Source organism: Bos indicus, chromosome X (genome assembly GCF_029378745.1).
Source record: "Bos indicus isolate NIAB-ARS_2022 breed Sahiwal x Tharparkar chromosome X, NIAB-ARS_B.indTharparkar_mat_pri_1.0, whole genome shotgun sequence".
In the NCBI taxonomy this organism is placed as follows: Eukaryota; Metazoa; Chordata; class Mammalia; order Artiodactyla; family Bovidae; genus Bos; species Bos indicus.
In genome coordinates this window covers 129,081,776-129,098,940 of record NC_091789.1, presented here as the reverse complement: position 1 = coordinate 129,098,940, position 17,165 = coordinate 129,081,776, and the positions used below count along the sequence as shown (strand labels likewise).

The window sequence follows — 17,165 nt, the reverse complement described above, 5'->3', positions numbered from 1 at the left end:
AGAAGTTTTTCTCTGGAAGCCTCCTTTCCCTGTTTCAGCTGGCTTGGTTTCTTTCCAGGTCTATTTGTACAGCTGCTATCCTCAAATTATTTCTACTTATTATTTTCCTGGTTGTATGTACTCTTTATTTAATATTATGTCTTTCTCTTTCTAGGCTTAAAAATTACACAGTCACATGCTCTAAATTCCTGAAAAGGGTTTGGGAACGTAAACTTTTGAGTCTTTGCATGTTTGACTATGTCTGCCTTCTGTTTTCACTCTTGGTACTTGAAGCTATATTATTTCCTTTTTTATAGCACATAGAGGCAGTGATGAGAATTCTGAAAATGATATTATTCTAGTTCCCTTGAAGGCAATGTTTTTCCTCTTTGGGAATTTAAAGAATTTTTTTTCTTCATTCTTGGTGTTCTGAGATTTCACTACAATAGGTCCAGATAAATATTTAAAAATTTGTCATACCTTAGCATTTGCTTCACTCTTTAAATATGAAAACTGTGTCTTTTTTTACCTCTGAGATTTTCCATCTCATTAATTTTATTATAGTCTCCCCTCTATTCTCTTCAGCTACTCTAGAACTTTCATTTGGTCAAAGCTGATACTTCTGAATCTGTCCTTGTTCTTTTAACTTTTCTTTAATATTGTAATCTCTTTTGTTCCCTGTTTGCACTGTGTTCTAAGAAAATCACTCAGAAAAACTTATTCTTCAGCTGGAGTTTTTTCCAGTCTTTAATTGGTTTGTTTTTTAACAGCCAACTCTTGTTTTATGAATGTGATAGCCTCTCTCATCTTTCTCCAGATATTAATAATTAATTTTAAGTTATTTTCTGTATGCTACATCTACTCTTAATAATTTTAAGTCGAGGCCTTATGTGATCCATTTATTACAAGTCTGACATCCAAAGAAATCTAGGGCAGCAGCCAACATTAATGATGAGTAATTTACAGCTTTACTTGGTCTCTTGAGAAAAACTGAAGAGGAAATGCATTTTAAATACCTACCTGACATCTTAAACATGCCTTTTCTCCACTGCTGCTTCCCAATACACTTTATACTGCTGGTAAAAGAGCTCTGAAAGTCACCTTCCAACCCTCTCAAATCCTCTCCAATATCTTGTCCATACAACTTTTTTTTTTTTATTAATTTTATTTTATTTTTAAACCTTACATAATTGTATTAGTTTTGCCAAATATCAAAATGAATCCACAACAGGTATACATGTGTTCCCCATCCTGAACCCTCCTCCCTCCTCCCTCCCCAACAACTTTTTTTTTGTACCCCCTCCTTTCCAACTTGGATTCTCTATGTTCTCTACTTAAAAAAAAAAAATCTCCTTATGCCTCACATGTGGATTCTCCACAACAAATAAAAACCCAAGAACTGCAACATGCAGAAGAATTTTTCTCCCTTAGAAACTGGACATAGTGAGGTAAGATCGTGAATACTCACACTCTAAGGGAATTCCCTGGTGGTCCAGTGGTTGGAACTCTGTGCTTTCACTCACGAGGGTGTGGGTTCAACCCCTGGCCGAGGAACTACGATCCTGCAAACTGCGCAGCATGGCCAATACATAAATAAATAAAATTGTTGTTCCTGTGACAGTTTTCCCGAGGAAGTATTTGAAAGTCTCTGTGAAAAGAATCCTGGTATTTAATACTGGCAGCCAGAGATTACTCCTCCAGTTCTCTCTCCATCCTTCTCTGTCAGTTTAATTACTTTTTTGGCATCCTAGAAACCATGCCAGGCTGAGCCTGAGTGCATCATGATTTCTTCTCAAAAACCTTAGAGCCAGAGAGTGGCACACTCCACAGTGTAATGTGAAAAAGAGGAGATACTCACCGAGTAGCTGTCACCACGTTTGCTGGCTGCTGCTGGATGGCCATCTTCCTTAACAACTTGAAACAAACCCAGGCCATATAAACCTCCCAATGTTTGGAGGTAGCATTTTCAGTTTAATTTCCATTTGTCTCGGTTTCCAAAATGCCAGGGTATGGATGGTCCAAAACTCACTGCCCCTGCTCTTCTGAATCATCTTACTCAAATGAAAGCAAATGAGTGGGTGTAGTCTCCCAACTGAACTCTGGGGAAGAGGGTCCTTTTCGGGTTTCAGACTCTGCTTTATTCAAGCCACTGGGATCTTGCTTATCTTGGATACAATTTCATATTTTTGAATAACTTCTCTCCCCTAGATCTACACTAGAATCTTTAGTCTGTGCTTTATTGTTGAATCTTGCTTTTGGAAAACATGTATGTTCTTCCTCAGATTAGCTTCACCAACAATGAGAATTCTGAAGTTTAATGAAATCTAAGATGACTTCACTTTGCTGACAAAGTTTCATATAGTCAAAGCTATGGTTTTTCCAGTAGTCATGTACGGATGTGACAGTTGGACCATAAAGAATGCTGAGCACTGAAGAATTGATGCTTTCGAACTGTGGTGCTGGAGAAGACTCTTGAGAGTCCCTTGGACAGCAAGGAGATCAAACCAGTCAGTCCTGAAGGAAATTAGTCCTGAATATTCATTGGAAGGACTGATGATGAAGCTGGAGCTCCAATACTTTGGCCACCTGATGCAAAGAGTTGAGTCATTGGAAAAGACCCTGATGCTGGAAAGGATTGAGGGCAGGAAGAGAAGGGGACAACAGAGGATGAAATGGTTGGATGGCATCATCGACTCAATGAACACAAGTTTGAGCAAGCTCCAGGAGATAGTGAAGGACAGGGAAGCCTGGCATGCTGCAGTCGTCCATGGGGTCACAAAGAGTCGGACATGACTTAGCCATTGAACAACAACAAGATGACTTATTAAATCTTGACTATAAATTAGGATTATCATTGCTGTTGTTTAGTTGCTAAGTCATATCTGACTCTTTTGGGACCCCATGGACTGTAGCCTACCAGGCTTCTCTGTCCATGAAATTCTCCAGGCAAGAATACCGGAATGTGTTTCCATTTCCTCCTCCAGGGCATCTTCCTGACCCAGGGATCAAACCCTCATCTCCTGCATTGGCAGGTGGGTACTTTACCACTGAGCCACCAAGAAGCCCATCGATTAGGATTACAAACCCTTATTTCAGGTCAGAGGTTCTCAACCCTAGCTGCATATGAGACTCATCTGGATGGTTAAATGAGTTCCTGTGCATAGGACTCAGCCCAGGCCAACTGAACATGGATCTCTGAAGGAGGGGCCAAGGCATCAGGATTTTTAAAAAGCTTCTGGGTGACTCCATGTACAGTCACGATTGAGAACCCCTCCTCCTGGTGCTTCTGGTCCTTCTAGCCTTGATGTCTCTCCCAGGAGACACCTGCTGTAAGAGGTGGTCCAGTCTGAAGAAGTAAATAGCACCCTTTCCCTTTTCTCACTAATGCATACTAATAAATTGGGCCTATGAATTGAGGCCATCGTCCATTCTGCTATTCTCTCTAGGGCTGTGAGGCAGCTGTCAGACACAAACAAAGATTTGGTGACCTAGGGTCCATGAACAACCCTAACATGGGAGCTATTTTACTGATGCTCTGTTCTTGCAGCTTCTGCCCTTGTTCCATTTCATTGGCATTTCTAATCACAGATCAGTGTTTTGATCTGGTACCCTGAGGTACGGCTCACCAACTGATCATGTTTCTGGTAGCACATACTCCACTTCAGTGATGTCAAAGTATACATCATCACTAGCTTCATAGAGGCTGCTAACTCCCAGTGGACTGATGGAACCTAGGAGGACCCTGAGCAAATGCAAACTGCAAACACATTAGTCACAAGACCCCTACTCCCATCCAGAAACAAATTACATTTCTGAAGAAACTGGTCATCCGTGGAGGTTATGTTTTAAATGACCTGTCATTTATAACTGCATGCTTTCTGCATTCGGTAGACTTAAATAATCCTGCATATGTTTGGTTTTTCTCTCCAGTATACACACTTCTAACAGCATATTCTCCACCAAATTTGCCACTTTGACTTCAGACCTCATCCTGTCCCTCTTTTGGGTCATCTGGAGTAAATGTCAGGTCTGTCACGGCCTTGGTTTGTCTGGGTGACTCCTTTTCTTTACCATCTTTGATCTGATTTTTCTCGTTCAACACAAAAGTTTTGACGTGGAGTCCAGCTGGATCTCACACTTTGGAACTCAAAGATGACTTATAGCACACTAGAATGTAGTCCAGGCACTGGGCCCTTGCTATGCTGGGGAGGGGACAGGACAGTCAGGAACTACTTCGTGCATGACCTGACCTTTCCCTCTCTTTGTCTTCTACTCAGGAGAAAGCAGAGTTTTTTAAGTGCTCAGAGAGGTGAAAGATGTAGCATATCCACACCCTCTGCCAAACAATCACACAGAATTGGTTCTTTACTTTATAATCCAAACCATCTGGAGGGTAAAGAAGAACTTGGCCGGTTGTCCTCTCCATTCAACTCATTTTGTGCGCCTGTGTCCAGTCCTTCTGCTGGTAGAGATCCACCTCCTGGAACCATTTCCCACATCTGCGCCCCTTCCCCGTGTCCTTTGATCTTTTTAGCACCCCCGTACTCCACACAGTTCCTGTTTTTGGATGGGAGTGGGAGAAAGCTTTAAGTCCTGAAGGTGGAAGTGGACAGTGGAAGAGTTCATTGTGCTGCTGTGGCCTGTGGGAGCTATAGTTCCAAAACAGCCGGATGTTGCTGTGGAGGATAAGTTTCTGTTGGTGGATATTTTGAATCTGATTTTGCTGAAAGAGATCATGTCTCTTCACTTTTAATTACACTTTTAAAAAGCCTCCTCCTATGACCTCAGCCTTGAGATGTTTTAGGCTCCTCAAGTGGAGTGGAAAGGAACACACACACACACACAACTATTCCTCCATTAATCCATTAATACCAGAGGTAACTCTGGTATTTCTTGTGTTGGCTGAGCTTGGTGACTGTCTTTTACAGCAATGAATTTCCTCAGATGGTCTGTGATTTCTGTGTGCTCATGTTTTTGTTTGAGAAATTCTGTTTGTATGGCTGTGATGCTGGCTCTGATTATGGAGCTTGTTTGGAGGATTATGGGGCCGCAGTGGAGTGGGGGATGTTTGGCTGTGTCTCTCCCTGATGGGGATTGCTGGCTTCCTGAGGCAGTTTTAGGGGGAGAGTACACATTGCTGCTGTCCGCTGCTCAGCACAAGCCCCTGGAGAACACGTGATGAGAGAGAGCGGGAGAGAGGAGAAAAACACTCCAAATGTGTACATGTAGTCTTGAAATCACCCACCCAGAAGATTGTTCAGCTCCATTGGGAATGTCCCTTCTGTTCCACTCATAAGTCGTATTGTGCTCATTGTACTCAGTCACTCAGTCGTGTCTGACTCTTTAGGACTCTATGAACTGTAGCCCGCCAGGCTCCTTTGCACATGGGATTATCCCAGGAAGAATACTGGAGTGGGTTGCCATTTCCTCCTCCAGGGGATCTTCTCGACCCAGGGATTGAACCCGAGCCTCCTGCATTGCAGGCAGATTCTTTACCACCGGGGATTCTGAGCCACCGGGGAAGCCCCTGGTAATAAGTCACATACTATAGGTTGAAAAATAGTGACAGATGACCCTTAATTTTTATAACAACCCAGAGATTTTAATCTTTTATGAAGAAATATTTAAAAGTCAATTGATGCATCATGAATGGTATGGCCATTTTCCTGGAAGTATAATATTTTGTTAGGCACAAATGGCCACATGTTAATCAAATTTATCAGTTGATTCTGACTTGAGGTGCCCTTAATTTAAAATGACTACTCTCTTAGTAATACACAGATCATGGCTTACATGCAAAAACTTTACTCGTGGTTATGATATAGTTTTGAATTCCCAGGTGGCACAGTGGTAAAGAATCCACCTGCTAATGCCAGAGATGTGAGTTCGATCTCTGGGTCAAGAAGATCCCCTGGAGGAGGAAATGGCAACCCACTCCAGTGTTCTTGCCTGGGAAATCCCATGGACAGAGGAGCCTAATGGGCTACAGTCCATGGGGTCACAAGCGTCAGACAGGACTGAGTACACACACACGTATACATGATATAATTTGCCACAGCATGTGTCAAAATCTACAACAAAATTTTCTTTTTAAAAAGAAAATCACAGATACCACTTAGAATTGTAGAACTGTGTTACTTCCTTTGGAAAATTAATCATCAATATGGCATATGTGATAATTCCCTATAAACAACATTCAATTGGCTTCAGTCTCTTTATACTCAGAATAGGCTGTATTAGAAGGTGCTGTTTCTAAGGGAATGGGTACCAGCTCATAGCGAAGGGTGCCATCTACTGGATTTACTAACATTCCCTCTAACACCACCAGGAATTCCCTTTCAGGACTCTTGGGTACTAACATTTCCTCCATTTCGGGGTTACTCCGTCCTTCCCCACTAATAGCCCACTTTCACACAGCATAAACAGAGCACAGAATTCCCATGGAGCTGTGTAGCAGCTTCTGAACTGAATCCCAATGATTTTTTAAAATTTTTTTGGCTGCACTGGGTCTTCATTGCTTTGCACAGGCTTTCTCTAGTTGTGGTGGTGGGGCTTCTCATTGGAGTGGCTTCTCTTATTGCAGAACATGGGCTCTAGATTTTCGGGCTTCAAACTGAATCCCAGTGATGCTTGTGTCTTCTTGAGTGTGCACTAGTCACTTGCTTCTAATCAATAGAATGTGACAAAGGGGATGGGGTAGCCCTTCTTTACAAAAGAGTGTGACCTCTTGGGCACAGCCTCTCTGGTACCTCTTACCGGCCTGTTCTGATGAAGCCAGCTGCCATGACTTGTGAGCTACCCTATGGAGAGGTCCAGATGGTAAGGAACTGAGGGTAGCCTCTGGCCAGCAACCAGTGAGAAACTGAGGCCCTTATTGGAAATGAGACCCTTAGCCCAACATCTTGTGAGAAACACAGTCCTGCCAACACTTATGTGAGTGAGCTCAGAAGTAGGTCCTTCCTCATGGAACCTTCAGATGAGGCTGCGGCCCCAGTCAACATCTTGACTGCAGCACTGTGAGAGACCCTGGTTCCTGACCCACAGAAACTGTAACCAAATGAATGTTGTTTTGAGCCATTAAGTTTGGTGATGTTTTGTTATGCAGCAGTAGATAACTAATTCAAAGGCCAATGATGGCTCAGTAATTTTGATGGATTTTCCAAAGCTTCAAAGCTTCATGTGTTTTTATCATTAATTTTCAGTTGGAAGAACAAAACATGAATATATTCTCTTGGTGAAAATAAGGACATTATAGATAAAGTCCTCTTCAACAGTAACCTGATCTAGGTCTCTCTCCTCCCCACCTCTCCACTCTTTATTATGAGTTTGGAGTAAATCTTTCTAAAACTTTATATAAACATGAATGTGCTTGTTTTTACAAAAATAGCGCTCCCTTGCAATATCATTCACTTTTTTTACTCTCCCTTGCTTTTTTTTTTTTTTCCACTCAGCCATCTCATTCAGTTTTGAAATCCACATTTTGATATATGTGGATCTAGTTCATTCTTAGCTATGAAATGAAAACAGCACATTTTACTTTTCTGTCTTGATTTTCACTGTTAAACACAATGCTGCAATGAACATCTCCTACCCGTCTACACCAGAGCTTGTTTTTCTGGGGCAGACACCTCCAAGGGCAAGTGGTGTGGGGTGGGGGCACACCTTTAGGCTTAGCAACATTGCCAAATTGCTCGGCAAAATGGCTGTGTGAATTTACACTTCCTGTAGTAGCAAATGTGCCTGTTTGCCCTAAACCTTGCCAGAATGTCATATTTTCCAGTCTGGTGGGAGAAGAACGACTTCTCGTTGTTTTAGTTTGCATTTCCTTAGTTATTAGTGAGGTTGAAAAAATTTTTATACATTTATTGGCAGGTTTTCTCCCTTTTTTATAGGGTTCCTATGAGAGCAGTTGTGTGTGTGTGTGTGTGTGTGTGTGTGTGTGTGTGTGACAGGGGCTGGGGAAAGGGTGTGAATTTGAGCTTGGATGCCAACTATCCAGTGGAGCTGCATTCCAGTTTTGAGAACGTGCACTGCCCATTACTGATAGCACTGGGAGAGCTTGTGGGAGATTGAGATCACGTACAGCTTCTTTGGGAGTGAGAAAGAGCCACTGGTTTCAGCTAGGAGGTTAATCTAGACAGGCTTGGGGGTTATCCAGCACTCAAACTCTTCCCAACACTATTGTGTGAAGGCAAAAACAAGGGGGTTATGATGTTGGCTTAATTAATTGCCTCTGATTCAGCACAAAATAGGTTGCTGCCACAGTATGGGGGCAGGCAGAGGATGAATGGAACTCAGGAAGCTCTCCTCGGTAACAGTTAATAAAAGACGACCGCATGCCTAAACAGACAAAACTGACAAGGGCAGAGACTCTCTGGAATTCAAGTTTGGGATGCCTCACACCTGTCAGGCAAGAGGAGTTAGGACTGTATGATGTGAGGAGGGATACCTCATAACTAGTTGCAAAAACAAAGGCAATTGCTGATCCTCAAATTCTATTCCTTGCCCAATATATATATTTATATATTTTAAAGAATTTCTCATATCTTTGACTGACTTCTCTCTCAGTATAGATGAAGAGGGATAAACTTGTGCTATTTAGACCATAGGTTCCAGAATTTTGTTGGAATTAGAAGAGGATCAGATCTGATCCAAAGATCTTTATCTTGCAGCTGCATGCAGAAACTGAGGAGACCTTGGTCTCTCTTTGGAAAGTGTGAGTTCATTTTATGTTGAAATGGGAAACAACCATGTTATTTTCGACAACAGAATTTTTGGAAGGGTACATATGGGAAGATGGCGTATGTGAATAATTAGTGACCAAAGGGACGGAATGTTTTGTGATGGATGTGAGGGAGATACTACCCAGTATTCATTCAGCCCTCCTGACAGCAAGCATGATTACTTCTGGGCAATTCCCTAGGTGTGTACAATCTTGGTGGAATGACAGATTGAGGATCTGGTACAAATCCTGCTCCAGAGGCCCCTGAAGTCTCCATCTGCCAGATCTTTCCTCTAATTTCTGCAATAGAGCCAAAGTGTCAGCATGTTGCCCAAAGTATGTGAGGGTGACTCAGTCTTCTGGAACTTTTAATCCTTTAATCCTCAACAGAGTGAAGCAAATCAATTCATTCATTCCAGTGACTGTGCTGGGAAAGATTGTCAAGCTACTCGAGTTACAGAGCCTCTCTGGTTCTGTTTTGCTCCACTGCATGAATATACTTCAATGTATATATCCTTTCTCTATCCACATCTGGGACTATCTCAAGTATTGCAGCTGTGAGGATTCTTTTTTGTTTTTTCCCCATTAATTTTACTTCAGTAACTTCAACTTTCTGTCCCTAGCTACTGAGTGAATAGATTTTTGTCACAATAGTGTTTATTTATAATACATTTAAATATATACATTTTAATTTCTTTTCATTGCTTTTACTAGACACATATTTCTAGGAAGAGACAAAGCCAGTTTATACCCCACTAAAAGAGAAAGTACATCTTAAAAAAATTTTTTTTAATTTAAATTTATTTATTTTAATTAGAGGCTAATTAATTTACAAAAATATCTAAAGTTTAAGTAAAAGAGAAAAAATACCAAGCTACAAAAAATGCAAAGTTGGGAAAATGTTCTAATAACCATACCTAACTCACAAATTGTCTTTCATTGCCAGACATTGCACTTAGCTAAAACATTTAAAATTTAGTAAAAGTGAGATTATTTGTTAAGATTTGTTTTGTTTATGTAATTAATGTTAAGAATAAAAACAAAAATTGTAATGAAAATACACAAAGCAATGTTGGAGTACTTTTATAGCTTTTGATTGCATCACAGACCAAAAAAAAGAATCAAGGTCCTTTGTTTTGTTGAGCGACTCAAACATTTGGTCAAAATGCATTGCCTTTGGAAATGTCTAAACTGTCTTTTCTATCTCTTGGCTTGTTAATCTTTAAACTCACAGGCATTTCAGGGTAAACTCAATCAGTATGCTTCTGATTTATTGTCAAGTCACTGAAAAGTTACTTCTAAAATGTTAGTTCATGACAAATGAGATTTTTGAACCATTTAAAAATACTTTCAGGACCTTGTATTTAGAGACAAAAAAGTCATATTTCTCTAGATGTCATTGGACTGAAATCCCAGCGAGGAGAGGTTTAACTTTAGAATTCTAAGAGTAAGAATAGATCTTCAACTTGAAAAAGCACATCTTCTACCACTACTCTCCAGTGTTGTCCAAGCTTATCTCCCGTTCTGTAGATTTGATATTTGAACTTTGACTTCAATTTAAAAGCTATCTGAGTGCTCCTCTCTTTTTTAAATTGAAATACAGTTGATTTATATATGGTGTTAGTTTCGGGTGGACAGCATAGTGATTCAGTTTTGGGTTTTTTTTTTTTTGCAGATTATATTCCAGTGTAGGTCATTACAAGAAAATGCTGTGAAGATTCTTGCACTTCACTTTTGGTGCAGATGTTCACTCATTTCTCTTGGGTATATACCCAGGAGTAAAATTACTGTACTTGTAATAGAGATTAAACATGCATCTTTGACTTATTAAATCTAATGTTAAATGACAATTTTGCCTGTTCCCAGGGCCACAGGAGCCATAGAACATCCCACTATACCCCATCCTGGCCTATGTGCCTTTGTAGTTGTGTCTATTAAGCCTCTCAAAACATAATTATTATTGTATTGTGCAATCAATATTTTTTGCCTTTTATTTAATTTATTTAAGTATGGCGTATTTACAATGTTGTGTTAGTTTCTGGTGTATAGCAGAGTGATTCAGTTATATATATTCTTTTTCATATTCTTTTCCATTATACTATACTGAATATAGTTCCCTGTGCTATATAGTATGATGTTATTGTTTATCTATTTATACATGGTAGTTTGTATCTGCTAATCTGAAACTCCTAATTTATCCCTCCCCCCTTTCCTGTTTGTAATTATAAGTTTGTCTTCTGTGTCTGTGAGTTTGCTTCTGTTTTATAAACAAATTCATTTTTATTATTTTTCAGATTCTACATATAAGTGGTATATATGATATTTGATTTGCTTCACTTAGTATGATAGTCTCTAGGTCTATCCATGTTGCTGCAAATGGCATTATTCTTTTTTATGGCTGAGTAATATTCCACTGTGTATATGCACCACATCTTCTTTATCTGTTCATTTATCAATGGACATTTAGGTTGCTTCTATGTCTTGGCTCTTGTAAATACATTTCACATTTATTCTTGAAGGATACTTGCACTGGGTACAGGTTGTTAGGTTGGCTGTTATTTTCTTTCATCTCACTGAAATTAACTTCCTCTTTTCTTTAGGCCCCTACTGTTTTTGTTGAAAGGTGCACTGTCTGTTTCTCCTCTGTAGGTAATATATTTTTCTGCACTTTTACTGGCTATGTTGACCTTGATTACTTGATTGACATAGTGCTTATCAGGTTTCTCTAGTATAAAGTGACGTCCCCCCACCCCCTTGTACTCTTTGGAACAAGACTCTAAGAACAGCCCATACTTAAGGGAGTTAAGCTTCACTGTCTTGAACTTTGACTTCAATTTAAAAGCTATCTGAGTGCTCCTCTCTTCTACATAAATTACTTCTAATTCTTCAGTATAGGAGATTTCTCTATTCTCCCTCATTAGTTTTTTTTTTCCAGTTGTTTGTATGGACTCATGGATATTTATTTTATAAATATAACTTCAGATTGTAGTTCAGTATTATATTATTTGTTTTGTTTCTCTTGCCCAAATTATTCCAGTTTTGACAATTCATAGCTTATTCAGGTTGTGTCCTGTGTTCCACTGACTCCCATCATTTTCTTGGAGCACTTCCTTACTTTCTGGCACTTCCACATGCTTCAGGCTCACATTGTATTTTTCATCCCCCCCCCCATTTTTTTCTTGCAGATATTTTTAATGATATATTTTATTTATTTAAAGTAAGCTTTTTTTTTTTCAATTAATCTCTGAAGTTTTGCTAAGTCTGATTCTGCAGTCAGTTGTTTCAACTGCTTCCCACTCACAGTGACTTGTTTTCTTACATGTTTGGTTATTTTTTTGTGTTGTCATTTAGTTGCTAAGTCGTGTCCAACTCTTTGCAACCCTATGGACTAGCCCACCAGGCTCCTCTGTCCATGGGATTCTCGAGGCAAGTATACTGGAGTGGGTTGCTTCACCAGGGGATCTTCCTGACCCAGGGATTGAAGTCACATCTCCTACATTGGCAGGCAGATTCTCTACCACTGAGCCACTCTGATTATTTTTACCTTTTACTATAATAATTACTGAAACTGAAATTTTATTTTGAAGATTCACTGAAGCCTAGGATGAAATTGATTTTCTCTCTAAAAAAAGTTTTCCATTTGGTTTTTTTTTTTTTGGAGTAGACCCAATCTGGAACCATTTTAAATCAGGTACACAGCTCTAATTTCCCAGAACTACTCAGGCAGTGGGAACCTGAGCTGTAAGTTCATGGTCACAACTTTGCAGGGAAGAAATTTTTTTCCTGCTCTAAATATCATCAAGCCAGTGGAGTCCCAGCTTACCATGGGAAAGACCTCCTATTACTTTGTCTACCTTGGGTTGTTTTATGTCCAAATTTCCCTATTAAGCTGCTAAAATTGAAGCCACAAGTGTTCCTTATTAGCAAATCCCTTGGGGTAAAGTGATTCTGAGCTTTGAAACTGTTTCTATAGACTCCTACTTTCTTTTGGATTTTGGCCTGGTATTTCCTTGCTTTTTCATTTGCTTTTAAGTGCTCTTCAGATTTTTTTAAAAATCTATTCATGTGTTCAATGGTTTCTTATTTATTCATATTTTTTAGTTGATTGGTACAAATAATACAGCCCATCTTTCCTAGAAATAGCTTTTTCAATCTAGGGACACTTTCTTCAGTTCATAAAAATTCTCAGACATTCTCTCAACTATTGTCACTTCCTGATTCTTTTTGGTTTCACTCTCTGGAACTTTCATTAAATAGGTTTTGGTTCCTTTCACTCTAGCCCCCTAGCTCTTAATTCGTTTCTCATATTTTAAATCTTATCACTGTGTGGCCTCTGATGCGTGATCTCCTCAGCTGTCCTCTAGGTCATGAACTCACTTTTTGCACCCATTCTCTTGTTTATCTCATCATGTTGGGCGTTCATCAGTTTGTTCTCAGATTCATTCCCCATCCTGTTGTGCTCTATTCCATCCATACTGCAAGGACCTTCCTATCCTACCATCCCTTTTATGTAAGTTTGTGTATTTCTCTCCCTTTGTCTGGGCTTTGAGCAACATCACCAGAGGGGCTCCTCCAAGCCCGCTGGGCTCAGGCGGCTCCTGGTGGTGCTTGCGGGTGAGCCCTTGGAAGAGAGCCCCGCCCAGCCCGGCCTGGGGACCAGCCAGCCTGCCGAGGTCAGTCAGGTGGTCGCCCATCTTCCTGATAAGTTTCACCTGCTCACCTAGGACGCGGCTCTCTCGGAAGTGACGGAGGTGGGGGCTGCGCGCGCAGAACCCCGGGCCTGCAGGTCCGCGACGGCCCTGTTCGGGTGCTTGTCCCCGAGCTTGGTGGCCTCCACGGTGTCCTGGCTTGACCCCACTCATCCTGAGATGTGCCTGCGGTCCTGGGAGACGGCGCGGCCGCCTTGCTGGTCTTGCATTTTCAAGAGACGCTGGGCACCCTCGTGCTTCTCCTGGGCCAGTTCGCGGACAAAGTGGCCACTGCACTCCAGAGCCACGTGGTCACGGTGGAAACAAGCCCAGAGACAGGTTGGTGCACGAGGCCTGCAGATGCAGGGTGACTAGGCGGTGACCGGGGTCTCCACCTCAGTGGAGTCATTCTGACGAATCTAGGAGGTCAAGGTCAAAAATGGTGGTGGTCCCAGTGGCTGAAGGTAGCTGAGGGGCTGATTCTGAAGGTTGTGACTGGAAAAGAGGTTGGAGGGTGGTCAGAGCCTGGAGTGAGGGGCATCCCTGGGTCTGTTCCATCCAAACAAACACTGTTGTAGCAAGAGACACATCCACGGACCGCCCAGTGCACTGCCTCTGTGTTATTTTTAAAATTATCAAGATTTCTGTCTGTTCTTGATTCATAGCACCTGCTTTTGTTTGTTGATTTTAAATACGCTTATTTTAAAATTCTTTCCAAACTGTTCTATTATTTCTTTTATATGATTCCTCTTAGATGTCGGCTTCCTTTTGTGGTGTTGGGCCTTTGTATTTTTTTTTTCTTTTTTTGAATGCCTACCGTCATGGTGGCTTTTTTTCTCTCCCACTGACTGTCCCTGAAAAGTGCTTTTGTGATTGCTTCAGCCCAGTGTCTTGAGGACCAAAGTCAGTGGCTCAGGGATTTTGCTCTGTGGACATATACCACAGTTCCAAAGCAAGAGCTCACACAACGTGTCTACCTGGTGGCTGGCCGTGCACATCTCTGCTTTCTTTCTCTATCACTGAGCAGTTGGTTTCTAGCTCCACTCCCCAGTGGATAGCTAGGATTTGTTCACCTTCAGATATAGCTGGGGGGCCATGAGCAGTTTCCCCATTGGGAATGGGGGTGTGGTGGAGTCCTTACTCCTGGGTTGGATTTGAAATTCCAGACTTGTGGTCAAAAGGTACCAACTTACAGTTGTAAAATAAGTACCAGCGAGGTAACATACAATGTCATGACTGCAGTTAACATTGCCGTGTGATATATTTGAAAGTTAGTAAGAGATTAGGTCTTAAAATTTCTCATGACAGAGCAAAACACATTTCTTTCTTTTTTTGTATCTATATAAGCTGATGAATGTTAACTAAATTTATTGTGGGAATCATTTCACAATTATGTAGGTCAAGACATTATGCTGTACACCTTGAATTTGTACAGTGCTGTATGTTAATTATATCTCATTAAAACTGAAAAAATGAAAAATTAAAACATAGAACAAAACAAAGCAAAAAAGCAATCCCACACTTTACTGTCTGGGTTGGGTCCTTCCTTACTTACTGCTTGCTTCCTTACTGCTGTGGGCTTCCACTTCCTTTCTAGTCCATGATTTTAAAAATCATGTCCCCTGAGTATTTTTGAAACACTTTATCTATCATTTTTACATTTTGGAAACAGAGTGCAGGAAGTTTAGCATATTTTCACCCTGAGTCAACACAGTTTTTAACCAAAATGTAGTCTAAAGCCTTGCTGCTCAAGTGCCTTCTGTGGAGTGTGTTTATTTTTTATTTTTATACAATTTTAAAGGTTCCTTACCATTTACAGTTATTACAAAATACTGGCTGTATTCCCATGTTGTACAGTATATCCTTGTAGCTTATTTTTTAAATTAATGATTTTTAACTGTGTTGGGTGTTCGTTGCTGTGTACTGGCTTTCTTTAGATGTGGAGAGTGGAGGCTCTGCTTCGTTGCGGTGTGTGGGCTTCTCCTTGCAGTGGCTTCTCTCACTCTTTTTTTTAACTTTTTATTTTGTATTGGAGTATTGCCGATTAACAGTTTTGTGGTAGTTTCAGGTGAACCGTGAAGGGACTTAGCCATACATATACGTGTATCCATTCTCCCCCAAACTCCCCTCCCATCCAGGCTGCCACACAACATTGAGCAGAGTTCCATGTGTGCTATACAGTAGATCTTTGTTGGTTATCCATTTTGAATATAGCAGTGTGTACATGACCATCCCAAACTCCTTAAGTTCGTTTTCTAAATCTATGAGTCTCTGTTTTATAAGTTTATTTGTATCCTTGCCTTTTAGATTCTACATATAAGGGATGTCATATGATAATTTCTCCTGTTTGACTTCACTCATTATGACACTGTCCAGGTCCATCCATGATGCTGCAAATGGCATTATTTCTTTCTTTCTTATGACTGAGTAACATTCCATTGTATACATGTACTACATCTTTATCCATTCCTCTGTTGATGGACATTTAGGTTACTTCCATGTCTTGGCTATTGTAAACAGTACTGCTAGAAACATTGGGGTGCATGTATCCTTTCGGATCATGTTTTTCTCAGGCTCTATGCCCAGGATTTGGATTGGAGGGTCATATGGTAGCTCTATATTTAGTTTTTTAAGGAACCTCTCCAGCATTTGTTGTTTGTGGATTTTTTGACGATAGCCATTCTGACTCGTGTGAGGGGATATCTCATTGTAGCTTTGATTTTCATTTCTCTAATAACGAGTGATATTGAACATCTTTTGTGCCTATTAGCCATCTATCTGTATGTCCTCATTGGAGAAATGTCTGTTTAGGTCTTCTGCCCATTTTTTGAGTAGGTTGTTTGTTTTGATGCTGTTAAGCATCATGAGCTGTTTGTAAATTTTGGAGACTAATCCCTTATAGGTCACATCGTTTACAAATACTTTCTCCCAATCTGTGGGTTGTCTTTTCATTTTGTTTATTGTTTCCTTTCCTGTGCAAAAGCTTTTGAGTTTGAGTAGGTCCCATTTGTTGATTTTTGTTCTTTATTTCCATTATTCTGGAAAATGGATTGAAAAAGATGTTGCTGTGATTTATGTCGGAGAGTGTTCTGCCTATGTTTTCCTCCAGGAGTGTCTGGTCTCACATTTAGGTCTTTATCCGTTTTGAGCTTATTTTTGTGTATGGAGTTAAAGAGTGATCTGATTTCATCTTTTTCAGTGTAGCGCTTCAATTTTCCCAGCATGCTGTGGCTTCTCTTGCTGTGGAGCGTGGATTCAGGACGTGGGCTCAGTCATGTTGGCACACAGGCTCAGTTGCTCTGTGGCTTGTGGGATCTTCTCAGACCAGGAAATCAAACCCACATCCCAGCTTTGGCAGGTGGATTCTTATCCATTGGCCCACCAGGCAATTCCCCATGTAGCTTATTTTATTTCTAATAGTTTTTCCTCTCACTCACCCACCCCTATATTGCCTCTCCCTACCCTCCCCACTGGTAAACACTGGTTTGTTCTCTCAGTCTGTGAGTCTGCTTCTTTTTTGTTGTATTCACTAGTTTGTTGTATGTTTTAGATTCTGTGGAGTGTGTTTTAAATTCAGAATCTCAGGCCTCCCTGAGACCTGGTGGATTAGAAATGGCTCTTTGACAAAAGGCCCAGGTTCAGGTTTGAGGAGCGCTCCTCTAAAGGTCACTTAGTTTCTGTATTACCAACCAAGACAAGATGAGGAGAGAGGAAAGAAGCTTTTATTTACTTAAATTTCACCTCTTCTTCCCTTTCCTGCCACTTCCATGTTGATA

The 17,165-nt window shown here is 40.6% G+C and overlaps 1 pseudogene; it reads right to left on the bottom strand.

Moving 5' to 3' along the window:
• Positions 1 to 8,855: 8,855 nt before the first annotated feature.
• LOC109554940 (ferritin light chain pseudogene) lies at positions 8,856 to 14,212 on the bottom strand (annotated as a pseudogene).
• Between the last annotated feature and the right edge of the window lie 2,953 nt (positions 14,213 to 17,165).